General features: G+C 39.8%; 1 protein-coding gene across 2 annotated transcripts in view; it reads right to left on the bottom strand.

Moving 5' to 3' along the window:
* Positions 1–16,613, bottom strand: part of MINPP1 (multiple inositol-polyphosphate phosphatase 1) — a 45,777-nt gene that overhangs the window by 11,497 nt on the left and 17,667 nt on the right. The window lies entirely within an intron of this gene.

The following is a 16,613-nucleotide window of genomic DNA, read 5'->3' as shown; positions in this document are numbered from 1 at the left end:
AAATCCAGAACACTGACGATACCAAATGCTGACAACAGAAACTCTCATTCATTGTTGGTGGCAACACAAAATGATAGAGCCACTGTGCAAGTCAGTTTGGAGCTTTTCTTACAAAACTAAACGTATTTTTACCATACAATCCAGCAACTGTGCTCCTTGGAATTTATGTAAATGAACTACAGAGTTATGTCCACACAAAAACCTGAACATGGATGTTTATAGCAGCTTTATTCATCTGTCAGACTTGGAAGCAACGCCTGTTAGTAGGTGAAGGGGAACTAACCTGTGAAACATCCCGATAATAAAATATTACTCAGTGCTAAGAAGAAATGCCATATCAAGCCATCAAAAGACACAGGGGAAACTTAAATGTGTATTACTAAGTAAAAGAAATTTTTATTTATTTTTATTTCTGAGAGAGAGAGAGAGAGAGATGGAGAGAGAAAGAGAGACAGCATGAGCAGGGGAGGGTCAGAGAGAGATGGAGATACAGAATCTGAAGCAGCCTCCAAGCTCTGAGCTAGCCGTCAGCACAGAGCCCGACGTGGGGCTTGAATCCATGAACCATGAGATCATGACCTGAGCCAAAGCTGGATGCTTAACCGACTGAACCACTCAGGTGCCCCAAAAGAAACTGTTTTGAAAAGGCAAATTGTAGGATTCCAAATAATGACATTCTGGAAAAGGCAAAACTATAAGGACAGTACAAAGCTCAGTAGTGCCAGGGGTTAGGGGAAGGGATGGATGGATTGGCAGAGCACAGAGTTGTGAAGGCAGTACAACGACTGTGCAGGGTGTTACAATGGTGGATAGGGGTCGGTGTACAGCTGTCCACACCCAGAGAGTGTAGAATACCAAGAGTGAGCCCTAATACAAACCCCAGACTGTGGTGACGATGATGTGTCAGTGTAGGGTAATCAGTTATAGCGAAGGTACTGCTGTGGTGTGTTAGGGTGTGTGCTGGGGCAGGGGAAGGAATTTATGGGAACTCTGTACTTTCTGCCCAGTTTTGCTATGAACCTAATGCTGCTCTAAAAAATAAAGTTCATTAATTTAAAAAACAAAGGAACAAACTACTACAATGAGAATATAGGTGACCAAAAGGAGTACATTCTCCCTCTAAAGAGCGAATATAATTCCCCTGTAAACAGCTGCTCCTGTGTATATGTGTTTGCCCCCCTTTTAAGACTTAACTCACATTTCAGTTTTCTTTGACAAAGTTAAGTAGCATTAAGGCTAAATGGAAAACATATTGTATTTCTATCCTAAATTACACCCACACACTAAAAGTGGGGACTTGGATACCTTCAATTAGTGGAGACTAAAGAACTGCGGGGGGTTGTGTGCACATACACACAAGGAGTTTTTTGTTTGTTTTTCTACCTCTAAAGATGACAAAGTAAATACATAAGAGTATTTATTTATGGTCCTATTTTTATCAGAAGCCGTTAAAGGTGTGTGCCAGGTTCTTTAAAGTAAATCAGTAACTTCTCTGAAGTAAGCTGGTTCTATTTGAAGAACACACCGCTCTTTGCTCTGTCTCCTAAGAGAAAATAAATCTCAGAAGTACTCTGGGCCGTCCGCTAGAACTGATTTAGTCCAGTTAGGCCCGACTGCTATTGGAAGAACAAAATCCCCAGCTTCTCCTTGAATACACCAGAGTCCCAAGGTGGCCTAAGAACTTTTGTGGGTTTCATTCCCAAGCTTCTTCGAAGCAAAGCTGGTATACGATTAAGCCCAAAATATTGGCAACAGAAAGTGGGTAGGAGGTGTGTGTCTGAGTGAGGGAGTAGGGGAGTGTGTGTGGGTGTTGGTGTGGAGTGGTCAGAACATGAGGAGAAAGAGAACATAATGTGCGGGAGGATAAAAGGGGAAAGAATGTGGGGGAAAAAAACCATTTCTCAGTTTACTCAATTCCTAATTTAAGACCACTGCACATAATTTTTTCATTAGACTGCTGAAGGCAATCTAAAGATGCTACCTCCCGCTCTCTCTATGATCCTGTGTGGCCTTCTCTGTCAAGACCATCCCAGAAACAAGGCTGGGAGGTTCAGGGTACCCTGACAGAGGTATGAAGTTTTTATCTGCAACAAAAGAATGCAGTCTTTTGGTGGAAAGACACAAATGCTTGTTAGAGGAGGGGCCTCAAGGACTCGATACCTAATGCATCTGTAGCCATAAACTTTCGGGGACACACAACCGCTGAGAACGTCACTCAAAGACTGGGACTTCATCCCAGAGAAACACATGGACCCACAGAACTGGGAGTAGAGGTTTGGGAGCAGAGACTCCCTGTGCTGTGTGTGTGTCACCATATGACATCCTGAGGAATAGCGCGTCCTATCCGGCCCACACTTGTTTGTACCTCCTGCACTATGTGGGCTCTGGGGAAGCCTAATAATCTCCCCCTAATGAGGCCTGTAGTTCAAATGTCTGAGCAGACTAATTAAATTAACATTTAACATCTACATACTTAAAAACAAATTAATAATTCAGACATTTTAGAATTTGCTTTGAACTTACCTATTTTTCTTGAATCATTCTATATTTTCTGTATTCTGATCCATTAACCAACACAGACTTCTTTTTAATATTTATTTTATTTTGAGAGAAAGACAGCGAGCACATGAGTGGGGGAGGGGCAGAGAGAGAGGGAGACAGAGAACACCAAGCAGGGTCCACAATGTCAGCGCAGAGATCGAACTCGCGACAGTGAGATCATGACCTGAGCCCAAATCAAGAATCAGGCGCTTAACAGGCTGAGCTACCCAGGTGCCCCCCCAACACAGATTTCTATTGGTCACATTTGTCAAATTAACATCTATCCCTGACTTGTAATGACTGTTCTTTAGAACTCTTAGGAGAATAGTCTTCCAAACAACAAGAAAACAAAGACGTGAAATAGAGTACCATTAACTGTTCTCTTCTTGTGATAAAAATGCATATTTTTAACAAATGCATTTTAGAATGTCACATTTTCCAAAACGTAACAAAACCACTTTTAAAAAGGCACATTTTTTTCTTTAAAAAGGAAAAAAGAACATAGAAAATGTAAACTATTGATACAAATCTTAAGAAAACAAATTAATATTCTGTATTTATATAGAGAGAAACACACAGTCGGAATTCTAATGTTTAGGGTTGAGATGTGGTCAAGCACTCTCATTTTAAAAATAAGAAAGACAAGTGGATTATCTAATGCTACCTAGCTAGATAAGAATGTAGTTCTCAAATCAACAGCCCCCTTTTACTTATACTCTTACGTTTCACACTCAACCAATGTTATACAAAATGTGTTTTCTTTTTCTTCTAAATGTTTGTTTTATTTTTGAGAGAGAGACAGAGCGTGAGCATGGGAGAGGCAAAGAGGGAGACAGAATCCGAAGCAGGCTCCAGGCTCTGAGCTGTCAGAACAGAGCCTGACATGGGTCTCGAACCCATGGGCCACGAGATCACGACCTGAGCCGAAGGCATATGCTCAACCGACTGAGCCACCCAGGTGCCCCATGCAAAGTATGTTTTTAAACATGATCCAGGAATACAGATCGAGCTTTAGACAACTCAGACAATTCCCATACACACTTAGGTACATGAATAAATGTGAAGTGCCAGAGACAGCAGGTGCTCTGGGAAGAAAATTACCAGGAAAAAAAAGTATTGCTTAAGTCTTCTTCTACATCTGATTGAAACATCAGCTCCAATGTGACACCTGGGGAAGCATCAGTTTGACAGCTTAGCACAAATGCAGAACTAAAAGGACTTGAGCATAAAGTTTTTATTCTCAGGCAAAACCACAACAGAAATAACTGCTTTCAGCCAAGATGGAGCAACAGGGATCAGATTTACCTGAGTGCCTGACATTCACGAAGCCACAAAGCCTACAGGAGGCGGGAGTTCTGAGGCGCTCAGCACAAGGCAGAGGGGGGGCGAGGACAGGTAAGCAGCTCTCCCAGCCCACCGCCTAGCGCTTGCAGGCAGCAGCCCGGGGAAGGGGGGCCCAGGAAGTGGATGAGACAGGACTAAGAGCGTAGGGAGGCCACACTGGCTGGAATTCACAGGGCAGAGTCCCAGGGAAGAGAAATTGGCAGGGACCCACACCTCAGGGTTTCAGCTGGCACCGATGCGCACACACTTGTGAGAAAACGATCCAAATCCAGGGAAGAACACTGGAAAGGAACAGGAGAAACCATTCCCCAAGGTAACCTGGGGCCAAGAGTAGTCTGTGTCCCATAATGCAGACTAGGAGAACCTCAAAACATACAGGGTACCAAACATGTGCTCGGAGCAAGTGGCTCCACAGTGGGGCAGAATCAGCACAGAAAGGACATTTTTACAAAAACGAAAAGGCAAAACCCCAGACTAAGAGAATCTATCTGTAGGACATAAATGCGAGAAAGGACCTGTACCCAGAACATCTACAAAGAACTCTTACAACAATGAAAGAGGAGAAACAACCTGATTACAAACCAGCAGCAGATGTGAAGACACTTTAGCAGAGGACACATACGGCTGGTAAATGAGCACGCAGGATGGAAAACGCCAATAGTGTTTAGGGAAACTAATACTACATGCCCTCAGAGCTCCTCAAATCACAAAAACCCACCACACTTAGTGTAGCCAGAACTCAGCTCTTCTTCGCGGACGGGAAGAGTTTGGCAGTTTCATAAGAAGGGAAATGTTTACCGACAGGTGACTTGGCTATCCTAGGACTCGGTGTCACCCAAGAGGAAGGACGGCACACATCCGCAGCAAGACAACCAAAGTGCACAGCAGCTTCACATGGAATATTCTAGAATCAGAACCTACTATCTACCGCAGGGAGAATGGATCCACGACCTGGTGTGTATGAGGGGACACTATTCAGCTTTAAAAAGGAGTGACTACGGACACCCACAAGAACGTGGGTGAAATCTCCTGACCATTATGCTGAAAGAAGACAAACCAAACAATGTACACAGCAGATGGTACTGTTATCTAAAAGCCTAGAAAGAATAAGTTAATCTAGAGTGACAGAAAACAGATCAGTGGTTGGCTTGGGGATGGGGCTGGTGGGAACAGTCACAAAGAAATCTTTGCACAGGATGGATATTTCATTATCTTGCTTGTGCTGATGGCTTCATGGGGATGTATGTCTGTATAAACTCACCAAACTGTGCACTTTAAATGTGTGCCACTCACTTTACATCATGATATGTCAACAAAACTGTTTTTAAATAAATTAAAACAAGCATTAATGGCGGCTATGCTGAGGTCACTGAAAGAAGTCTTCAGACTCATCCCATATAGCCTTTACCAAACCCCACGGTTCAAATTCATTCTCCATTATAGCACTTTTTTTTAAAAAACAAAAACCTGTTTTGGTGCTGTTATACAGATATCCTCCAAACTAGGACACAAGCTCCCTGAGACAGTAACCTAGACATACACCCTCTACCGCCTGTGTAATATATGGGAGTGGGGCGTGCAGACACCGAGGCCAGGGGGGGACCTAAAGGAGTTGCTAAAACCTAAGAGAAAGATACTGGCCTGAACTGAGGAGGGAGCCATGGGGTAAAGAGACGTGGAAGGAACAGATATAAAACTGGAAGCAAAACAAAAAAAAACCCACAAAAAAACAAATAGAGGATGCACCATGGTGAGTAGATATAGAAGGTGAGGGAGGCAGAGTCCAGGACGAGGCAGTTTGGGGCTGGGACGCCTAGGGGGCGGGGGGTGGCAGCCGGCCGGAAAGAGGGAGTACGGATGGGACCGAGGGAGAGAGGCCTGCGGGTACTCCTGGGATGGGTACTCAACACCAACTGCACCCCACGCTCATTCCAGGCACTGAGGAGTGGACACCGAAATAAAGTTCCAGACATGACACACCTACAGTCTGTGAAGAGTCCAAAAGTTTTTCCAGAAGCCAGGCAGACATGTGCATCTGAACTCAGAACACAGCCAGACTAGTCCTATTTTAATCTTACTTAGCCAGTTTCTTTTGACAGGCAGCACCACCAGAGTCTCCAGGTACGCCCACCTGGACTGCACGGAACCCTGACTGCACACAGGGAGCAAAAGACAAGCACACAAGTCCTGAGGACTTAGAATCTGCACACATTCTAAGAACGTTCAAAAACAACCCCCCTCCCCAATTCCCACGGGCTCATTGACCCAAACAGCTATTTAAAATCACCTATTGGGGCACCTGGTGGCTCAGTCAGTTAAGCGTCTGACTTCAGCTCAGGTCATGATCTTGTGGTTGGTGAGTTCAAGCCCCGAGTTCGACTCTGTGCTGACAGCTCAGAGCCTGAAAGTCTGCCTTGGATTTTGTGTGTGTGTGTGTGTGTCTACCCCTCCCCTACTTGTGCGTGCTCTCTCTCTCTCAGAAATAATAAATGAATAAACTTTAAAAACCATATAAAAAGTAAATAAAAAAATAAAATCACTTGTTGCAACATGTATTTCAATGCTGCCATCTTATGTTAAAATATGGAATTACAATGTTAAAAAGTCATATCCTTGTTCAACAGCAAAATCTGAAAATCTCAAGATTTGAGTATCAGTGAAAAGGCAGACATAATTAATGAGTTTAATGACAGTAACAAATATTTACAGCAGTCACTTTCAGCGTCTGAGAGTATCCATGATGAAATGAAAGCTCTCATGAGGCTAAGCAATTAGTCCAGAATATAAACCTTAAAAAAAAGTGACCTACTGAATTACCCCAATGTAAAAAGATAAAAACATATCAATGGAGATAATGGGGCATGGGTAGAGTAGTATAAAATCCATATAGTCTCATCTCTTCAGTAAATCCAATCTTTATTTTTTGAAATCTTTAAATGTTTATTTATTTTTGAGACAGAGCATGAGCGGGGAAGGGGCAGAGAGAGAGGGAGACACAGAATCTGAAGCAGGCTCCAGCTGTCAGCACAGAGCCAAACGTGGGGCTTGAAATCACCAACCCTGATATCATGAGCTCAGATAATATAGGACTCTTAATTGAATGAGGCACCCAGGTGCCCCCCCCGTCTGCTTTTCTAATCACAGCTGTTTAAACGGCAAAAGCTGCTTACATTTGCTTAATTAGTAAATGTACTGGTTTCAACTTGAATCCCATCACTGTGGTGATGGTTCAAGAAGGAAAATAAAAATCAAGATCCTAATGAGAGTGAAGGACTCTGAGCTTGAACAGAAGTTATACTCGTCAATTAACATTATTTGCAGTCTCTGGTTTTTCTGTGAAGTAAAACCATGCTCCTAAAGTTATGCTGAAGAAGTACTTGGAAACACTGAAGCCCATCTCTGATTTAACATGAAGATAAAGAGGAACAACCTGTGTATACAGTAGTATATTGTAGCAGACAGCAAACAGCCTGGGTACTCTATCATGAAGTAAAGACATCTCCCTCAGACAACAGGAATGACAAAATACTGCTCATAAACAGACTCTAAATCCAAATACAAAGAAGACTTTAAGAGTCACAAAGAAAAAAGGTTAATGTTCTGACAGAAGAGATCAGAAAAATCTATTGAAATCTTACTCTACCATAGTGTGTGTGATATTAATGTTGAGGGAGACTGGGAATGTAGAGGGGATGGTAGGTGGGAACTGTAGAATTTCCACCCCAAACTCTGTTGTGAACTTAAAACTGCTCTAAGACACAAAATCTATTATTTTTTAAAAACACTGTTCTTCTCTTTCCTCTTTGTTGGTGTTCTTTAGAAGTACTCTTAAATTTAGCACTGCTCTGAAATCTTATCAACTTGGTTTTTTGGACAGAAAGAAGTCTCTAAATATATGTTCTTCCCTCTCAGAAGATTTCATTTTTTAGGTGTTTTTAAATTTTTACTCATTAAAAAAAACTTTACATCCAAGTCAGTTAGCATATAGTGCAATAATGATTTCGAAGCAGAATCCAGTGATTCACCCCCTACATATAATACCCAGTGTTCATCTCAGCAAGTGTCCTCCTTAATGCCCCTTGCCCACTTAGCCCATCACCCCCACCCACAAACCTTCCAACAATCCTCCGTTGGTTCTCTATATTTAAGTCTCTTATGTTTTGTCCCCTTCCCTGTTTTTATATTATTTTTGCTTTCCTTCCCTTATGTTCATCTCTTTTGTATTTTAAATTCCACATATGAGTGAAGTCATATGATATTTGTCTTTCTCTGACTAATTTCACTTACCATAATACACTCTAGTTCCATCCGTGTAGTTGCAAATGGCAGGATTTCATTCATTTTGGTTGCTGAGTAATACTCCATTGTGTACACACACACACACACACACACACGCCCCATCTCCTTTATCCATTCATCTGTCGATGGACATTTAGGCTCTTCCCAGACACTGGCTATTGTTGATAGTGCTGCTATAAACACTGGGGTGCATGTGGCCCTTTGAAACAGCACTGCTGTATCCTTTGCATATACACTAAGCGCAACTGCTGGGTCGTAGGGCAGTTTTAATTTTTTGAGGAACCCCCATACCATTTTCTGGAGTGGCTGCACCACTCCAGAATTGCATTCTCACCAACAGTGCAAAAGGGTTCCTCATTGTCCGCATCCTTGCCAACATCTGTTGTTGCCTGCGTTGTTCATTTTAGCCATTCTGACAGGTGTGAGGTGGTATCTCATTGTGTTTTAGGATTTGTATTTCCCTGATGATGAGTGATGTTGAGCATTTTTTCATGTGATAGCCATCTGGCAGTCTTCTTTGGAAAAGGGTCTCTTCATGTCTTTTGCCCATTTCCTCACTGGATTCTTTGTTTTTTTGGGATGCTGAGTTTGCTAAGTTCTCTATAGATTTTGGATACTAACCCTTTATCTGATATTTCATTTGCAAGGATTTTCTCCCATTCTGTTGACTGCCTTTTAGTTTTGCTGATTGTTTCCTTTGCTGTGCAGAAGCTTTTTATCTTGATGAGGTCTCAGTAGTTCATTTTTGCTTTTGTTTCCCTTGCCTCCAGAGATGTGGTAAGAAATTGCTGTGGCTAAGGTCAAAGAGGTTTTCCCTGTTTTCTCCTCTATAATGTTGATGGCTTCCTGGCTTACTTTTAGGTCTTTCATCCATTTTGAGTTTATTTTTGTGTACTGTGTAAGAAAGTAATCCAGTTTCATATTTCTGCAGGTCACTGTCCAGTTTTCCCAACACCATTTGGTGTAGAGATGGTCTTTATTACATCGGACATTCTTTCTGCTATGTCAAAGATTAGCTGGCCATGTGTTTGTGGGTCCATTTCTGGGTTCTCTATTCTGTTCCACTGACCTATGTGTCTGTTTTTGTGCCAGTACCATACTGTCTTAACAATTACAGCTTTGTAGAGTTTGAAGTCTGGAATTGTGATGCCTCCAGCTTTTATTTTCTCTTTCAGGATTACTTTGGCTATTTGGGGTCTTTTCTGGTTCCATACAAATTTTCAAATTGTTTGTTCTAGCTTTGTGAAGAATGCTGGTGTTATTTTGATAGGGATTGCATTGAATATGTAGACTGCTTTGAGTAATACTGACATTTTAACAATATTTTTCCTTCCAACCCATGAGCATGGAATGTTTTTCTGTCTTCTTCAATTTCTTTCGTAAGCTTTCTGTAGTCTTCAATGTATAGATTTTTCACCTCTTTGGTTAGGTTTATTCCTAGGTATTTTATGTTTCTGGTGCAATCCTAAATGGGATCGATTCCTTGATTTCTTTCTGTTGCTCCATTATTGGTGTATAAAAATGCAACTGATTTCTGTGCATTGATTTTATATCCTACAACTTGGCTGAATTCATGAATCAGTTCTAGCAGTTTTTGGTGGAATCTTTTGGGTTGTCCATATAGAGTACCATGTCATCTACAAAGAGTGAAAGTCTGACTTCTTCCTTGCCGATCTGGATGCCTTTTATTTTTGTTGTTGTTGTTGTTGTTGTTGTCTGATTACTGAGGCTAGGACTTCCAATACTATGTTGAATGACAGTGGTGAGAGTGGACATCCCTGTGGTGTTCTTGACCTTAGGGGGAAAGCTCTCAGTTTTTCCCCATTGAGGATGACATTAGTGCTGGATCTTTTGTATATGGCTTTTATGATGTTGAGGTATGATCCTTCTATCCCTACTTTCTTGAGGGTTTTTATCAAGAAAGGATGCTGTATTTTTCAAGTGCTTTCTGTATCTATTGAGAGGATCATGTTGTTCTTATTCTTTCTTTTATTAATGTATAACACACCGATTGTTTGCAGATATTGAACCAGCCCTGTATCCCAGGTATAAATCTCACTTGATAGTGGAGAATAATTCTTTTACTGTATTGTTGGATCTGGTTGGCTAGTATCTTGCTGAGAATTTTTGCTTCCATGTTTATCAGGCAAATTGGTCTATAGTTCTCCTTTTTAGTGAGGTCTCTGCCTGGTTTTGGAATCAAGGTAATGTTGGCAAGACAATTTAATCTTGATTCAGCTATGTAAATACTTTTTAAAACTCTGATCAATCTTTTAGTATAGAGATAACTGGTCCCTGAAAAGCACTGCCAGTTTCTTTACAATTACTATGTCTCTCCTTCCTCAGATAGAAAAGGAGGCAGTGGCCAACATGATCAGTTGTCATACAAGGTCAAACTTTCCTCCCTTTGACTGTTTATACTGTTTCACAATTTCACATGGACAGTTACACCATTACCTTTGGCTTTAATACACATTTCTATTTTTTCTAGATTGTAAGAGTCACAAGTGCAATGAGTGTCTTACTCATCATTGGTTCCAGGTCCTAAAACACTGCCTGACATGTATCATAGCAGGTGTTTTAATTTATTGTTGAATGCATCTTCAATTCACAAATAAAGCGGAAACCATCCAAAAGGAGGTAAGACTTCCTTCCTCTTGGTGATGGAAACGTCATATTATACGAAATGCTTTAAAGACATGATCTCATTTCATTATCACAACCACTCTGTCAGTCAGCAGACGCAGCCCCCTTTCAGAACTGAGGAATCTGCAGCATTGATAAAGCAGAATCAAGACTCACAATAAATCCAAGCACCTGCCTACAGCATCACACTGCCTCTGCATTACTGCATCAGATTCCATGACCATGCATGAAAATTACCTTCATTAGCTTCTAAGTATAGAGTCGGCTACCACCTAACATAGTGATTCATCAGTTAGTTGCATTTTTCCGTCTGTATTTCATCTGGGGGTGAAATAAACAAATTATAAGAAAATAAGCAAAAAATTGGAATTTCACTTTAAGATAAAAACAAAATAAGTAAAACCTCCCAGCAGGTCATCTGGGTTACTATAAACAGGGCAACCTTAACTCGGAACGCTTCATCTACAGGTCACATCCAGAAACTAGTGCCTGTGAGGGATTGCCCACATAGCTACCGCTTCAATGTTCTTTAACAATCCTGATAGTCAAACTTCACGACTCCCTAGAAATTCCATTCCTGGGCATATACCCGAGCAAAAGGAAAACATGACCACACAAAAGTCTGTATACAAATGATCATGGAAACATTATGCACCGAGAGCAAAAATGTGGATATGACCCAGATATCATCAACTAGAAATGAACACAAAACCGTATATTCATACAATGGAATACTATTCAGCCATTAAAGAAAGAACAAAACACTGAAACATCTACAACACAGATGAACCTGAAAACGTTATGCTAAGTCAAAGCAGCCAGTCATAAAGAACCACATATTATACAATTCCATTTATATGAAATGTTCAGAAAACTCAAATCCATAGAGAAAGAAAGTAGATTAGAGGCTGCCTACTGCTCGAGGGTTTGGGTAAACGGGGAGTGACTGCTAATGAGCATATGATTTCTTTCTCAGGTAATGAACGTGATCTAAAATTAGACAATGGTGATGGCTGCACAACTCCGAATATACTAAAACCCACAGAACCGCACAATTTAAATAGATGAACTACAAAATATAGAAACTATTACTCAAAATTGTTTTTAAAAAATAACTCTGGTAGGATATTGTGACAGCGGGGACAGCTGCAGGGGAGTATTGGGAAGTCCTTCTACCTTCCGCTCAATTTTCCTGTGAACCAAAAAGTGCTCTAAAAAACTATTTAAAGCAAACTAAAACAGGTTGTCCTGTTTATAGTAATCCAGATCATCTCATAGAACTGCAAGAGCCTAATTTTTTGTTTTTACTATTTGATTACTTTACAGTATACTTTATCAAGGCAGGGAAGTGAACTAATAATTTAAAAACACATTTTAAGTAATTACACGTCATAAGCATTTTGGAGTCTGTCAAAACTAAAAAAAAAATTTTAATGTTTTATTTATTTCTGAGAGAGAGAGAGCATGAGCAGGGGAGGGTTAGAGAGAGAGGGAGATACAGAATCTGAAACAGGCTTCAGGCTCTGAGCTGTCAGCACAGAGCCCAACATGGGTCTTGAACCCATGAACCATGAGATCATGACCTGAGCCGAAGTCGGAAGCTTAACTGGCTGAGCCACCCAGGCGCCCCAAAATTTCCAAGGAAAGATTCCATTTTCCTGAAATAGTAAATTCACTAGAAATTATTTCCACTTTTACCAAAAGATTGTTTCATTCTTCCCTTTTTCCTTTTATACCCATATTGTTTTAATTTTTTTATTGAAGTAACTACCATAAAATCTACCTATTTTTAATTGTTGAGTTATATGTATTTTAGTACATGAACAGTTTTGTGTGCAATTTTCACAATCCAGTGTAGGAACACTTCTATCACACTAAAAAATTTCCTTCTACCCATCTGCAGTCAGTCTCTGCTCCCATGTCCAGATCCAGGTGGTGACTGACAGACTTTCACCTGTAAAGTTTTCTTTTCTACCAATTTCAAATAAAAATAATCATTCAATAAACAGTTTTATGCAACTGGGTTCTTTCAGTTAGCATAATGTTTTGGAAGCCATTCATTTTGCTGCATCTGTCAGTAAATCGTTCTTATTTAAGAGAGAGACAGAGAGAGACAGAGTGTGAGCTGAGGAGGGGCACAGAGAGGGAAACACAGAATTGGAAGCAGGCTCCAGGCTCTGAGCTGTAAGTATAGAACTTGATGCAGGGCTCGACCTCACGGACCTCCAAGATCATGACCTGAGTCGATGTCGGACGCTTAACCAACTGAGCTACCCAGGCACCCCAGTAATTCATTCTTTTTTATTACTGAGTAGTATTCCATCATATCGACATACCACCTTGTGCTTTTTATCAGCTGGTGGACAATTGAACTGTTTACAGTTTTTAGCTATTATGAAAAATACTGCAATAAACAGTCACATAAAAGTCTATGTAGACACGTAAAACTAAATTTGCTAAATCATATGGCAGATTTACGTTGAACTTTTTAAGAAGCTGCCAAACGCTTCCCAAATGGCTGTATTCAGTCTTACATTCCTACTGGCAACGTGTAAAGCTTCTAGTTCCTACACATCTTGCCAACATTTAGGACAATCTTTTTTCTTTTTCACTTTAGCCAGTGAGTAGAAAAACACCCAAGTGTTCCTGCTGTGTTTCTCCTCTATTCTCACACTACCACACTCCTACCACTTCTGATACCAAACATGTGGGGCTTTCCCCCAACATCCAGCAATTCTGTAACAGCAGCTAGGTATCCTACAACTTGCCTCAATTCGGACACTGTGTACCTGGAGCTAGTGTCAGACTGTACTCAGGGCTCGGTCCCACAAGATTGCTCCCTCCTTCCGATTCCAGGTATCAACTACCAAGTATTAGTATTAGTCCCAGGTTACCCACAACTTCTGTCCAACTTGGCTGCAAATCAGAGGTTCCGACTACTCCCTCCTCAGGTTTATTAACTTGCAAAAACAGCTCACAAAACTCAGGCAAATATATTTGCCAAGTTTATTATAAAAGGATATGATAAAGCATGCAGGTGAAGGTCCACATGGAAGGGATGGGCAGGGCCAGGGATGTCGGATGGGGCATGGAGCTTCCATATCCTCTTGAGGCATAGACTATATAATAGTTCACTTTCTTGGCACATCTACTTGTTCATCAAACAAGAGCTCCCGAAACCACAAACTTGTTTTGGATTTTGATGGTGTCTTCGTCCCACAAGTATGACTGATCATTAACTCCATTTCCAATCTCCTTCCTTCTCAAAACAATGGGGCTCAGGGCTGAAAATGGCAAGCCTCTGCTACTAAAGGCTTAGTCTTTCAACTCTCCTCCTGGAGCTGTCCAGGGTGTGACCCGAAGTTACCTCATTAGTACAAAAGATACTCCTATCAACCAGGAAATTACATGGGTTTCAGGAGCCCTATGTCAAGAACTTGGGGAAGAGACCTATGTGTATATATATGTCTTTTATCTTTCCACAGACAGTTTTGGGATATACTGGTGATATTTCACTGTGGTTTTAATATCTAATGATGTTGAAATAATCTTTTCTTGTACTTATATTTGCCATCCACATATCTTAACTGTCCATTCAAATCTTATGCTCTTTTTAAAAATTAGGTTGTCTCTTTATTGGGATGTAACGTCTCTATATATTTTCTGGATTCAAATCCTTAATCATATATGTATATTTTGCCAACTTTTTCTACAAGTCTATAGCTTACCTTCTCATTTTGCAAATAGCATTTTTAGAAGCACAAAAAATTTTAATTTTGATGAAGTTCATTTTATCAATTTTGTTATGGATTCAGCTTTTTAGGTTTTTTAACTATGAAATTTTGGCCTAATCCAAGATCACAAAGATTCACTCCCATGTTTTCTTCTAAGAGTGTAATTGTTTTTTCTTTTGTACATGTGAAATAAGGGTCTAAGCGTCATTTTTAAACACACCGATATCCAACTGTTCCAGCACTATCTGTTGAAGACTATCCTTTTTTCCAATGCATGACCTTGGCATCGTTGTTGAAAATTGACCATATAAGGGTTTATTATGAGTTTATTTATTGACTTGATTCTATACCATTGATCCATTTGTCTATGGCTAGAGTTTTATAATAAGTTTCAAAGGGAAATATTTTTAACTTTTTGTTGCTGTTGTTTTTTCTTTCAAAATTGTTTTAGTTATTTAAGGTTCTTTGCATTTCTGTATAAATTTTAGAATAAGCCTCTCAATTTCTACAAAGAGACCTACTGAGACTGTGATAGGGATTGCACTCAGTCTACAGATGATCAATCTATCTTCCAATACATAAAGACAGTATCTCTCTTCATTTATCTAGGTCATCTTTAATTCTCTCTGTAATACAGTTTTCAGTGTACAGAAATAATCATTTTGAAACACCAAGATAAACTTCTTAACCTTAAAATATGGTATCAAATTATAACAGCAAATCTTACAAAAATTATTAAGAATCTTGCTGACACAATTTCAAGTTTGCCAAACCTCACATTCAACAATGGGGCAGATAACATTGAACAAATAGCAAATATCCAGTATCTTATGAAGTCTATGGGTTATTAACTACTCATAAAACTAAGTAGGAAAGAATTAATGCCTATCTCAAAGATAGAACTTGCCTTGATTATTTTGCCCCACAAAAGCACTTGGTAGCAGAAACTAAACACTCAACTGAGTTTTCTCCCTAACTCCCATCAAACCCAAGAAAACTTCATGAACTAGAGTTATATACACAAATGCATGTAAATTCTCTCTCTACATGTATATATGAAAAACTTAATATTGCAAACACAATCAAATACACAATCTTCAGTCTTTCTGTCTCCATGTTTATAGCATTTTTGTCTCTATGAATGTATGAGCTTTCATAGAAGCATGTTTGTCAAATGGGGTTTAGATTCTATTAGGTTTAAATTATGAAATTTTTTTTTTAAAAAAAACCTTGAAAAGTATGATTAACAAAAGATTTTCCATGAGAGACTCTCATTCAAAATAAAAGCATTTTGCAATTCCTACCAGAAGCCATGTACAGTTCATTACAGTATTTTACAACAGCAAAAAATAGAAAGTACCCAAACGTCCACTGATAAGAGAAGGTAGTATAAACTGTGGTACTTATTTATTGAATATCACATTTTATTGAATATTGTACTATAGTAAAAATGTTTATTTTCTTTTTTCTTTAAGTTTATTTGGGAGGGAGAGGGAGAGAGAGGGAGAGGGAGAGGGAGAGAGAGAGAGAATGCATACACACATATGAGGGAGAAAGATCCCAAGCAGGCTTTGTGCAGTCAGTGCAGAGTCCGACGTGGGGCCCGAAACCACAAACCATGAGATCATAACCTGAGCCGAAACCAAGTCAAATGTTTAACTGACTGAGTCACCTAGAAGCCACGTAAAAATTTTTATTTTCTAACTTTAAAGTATATGTGACAATACAATGAACACTATAAATATAATGTGGAAGGGGAAAAAAAAGTCTCAGAAGACAACAGACATATGACTAAGTAAAACTAAACATGTTCTCTGCACACATATTTTTACAATAAAAACTATTTTTAAAGAGGCAAAGCAATGATATACAGGAAATTTACAACAGTGATTACGGGGGACATGGAATAGAGAGGACACAGGGTGCAGAAAAAGGGAAGTACTGCAAATGCGAATGTTCTAGTTCTTGGGGTGAACAAAGGGTGTATATGCCACATAACTAATCATTCTTTTGTATGTCTAGTTATAAGTTTTTAAAAACACAAGCAAA

The sequence above is a fragment of the Hyaena hyaena genome, unplaced genomic scaffold (assembly GCF_003009895.1).
Source record: "Hyaena hyaena isolate Hyena2069 unplaced genomic scaffold, ASM300989v1 scaffold_141, whole genome shotgun sequence".
Taxonomy (NCBI): Eukaryota; Metazoa; Chordata; class Mammalia; order Carnivora; family Hyaenidae; genus Hyaena; species Hyaena hyaena.
The sequence above is the reverse complement of the archived record's forward strand: the minus strand, read 5'-3'. Positions and strand labels throughout refer to the sequence as shown.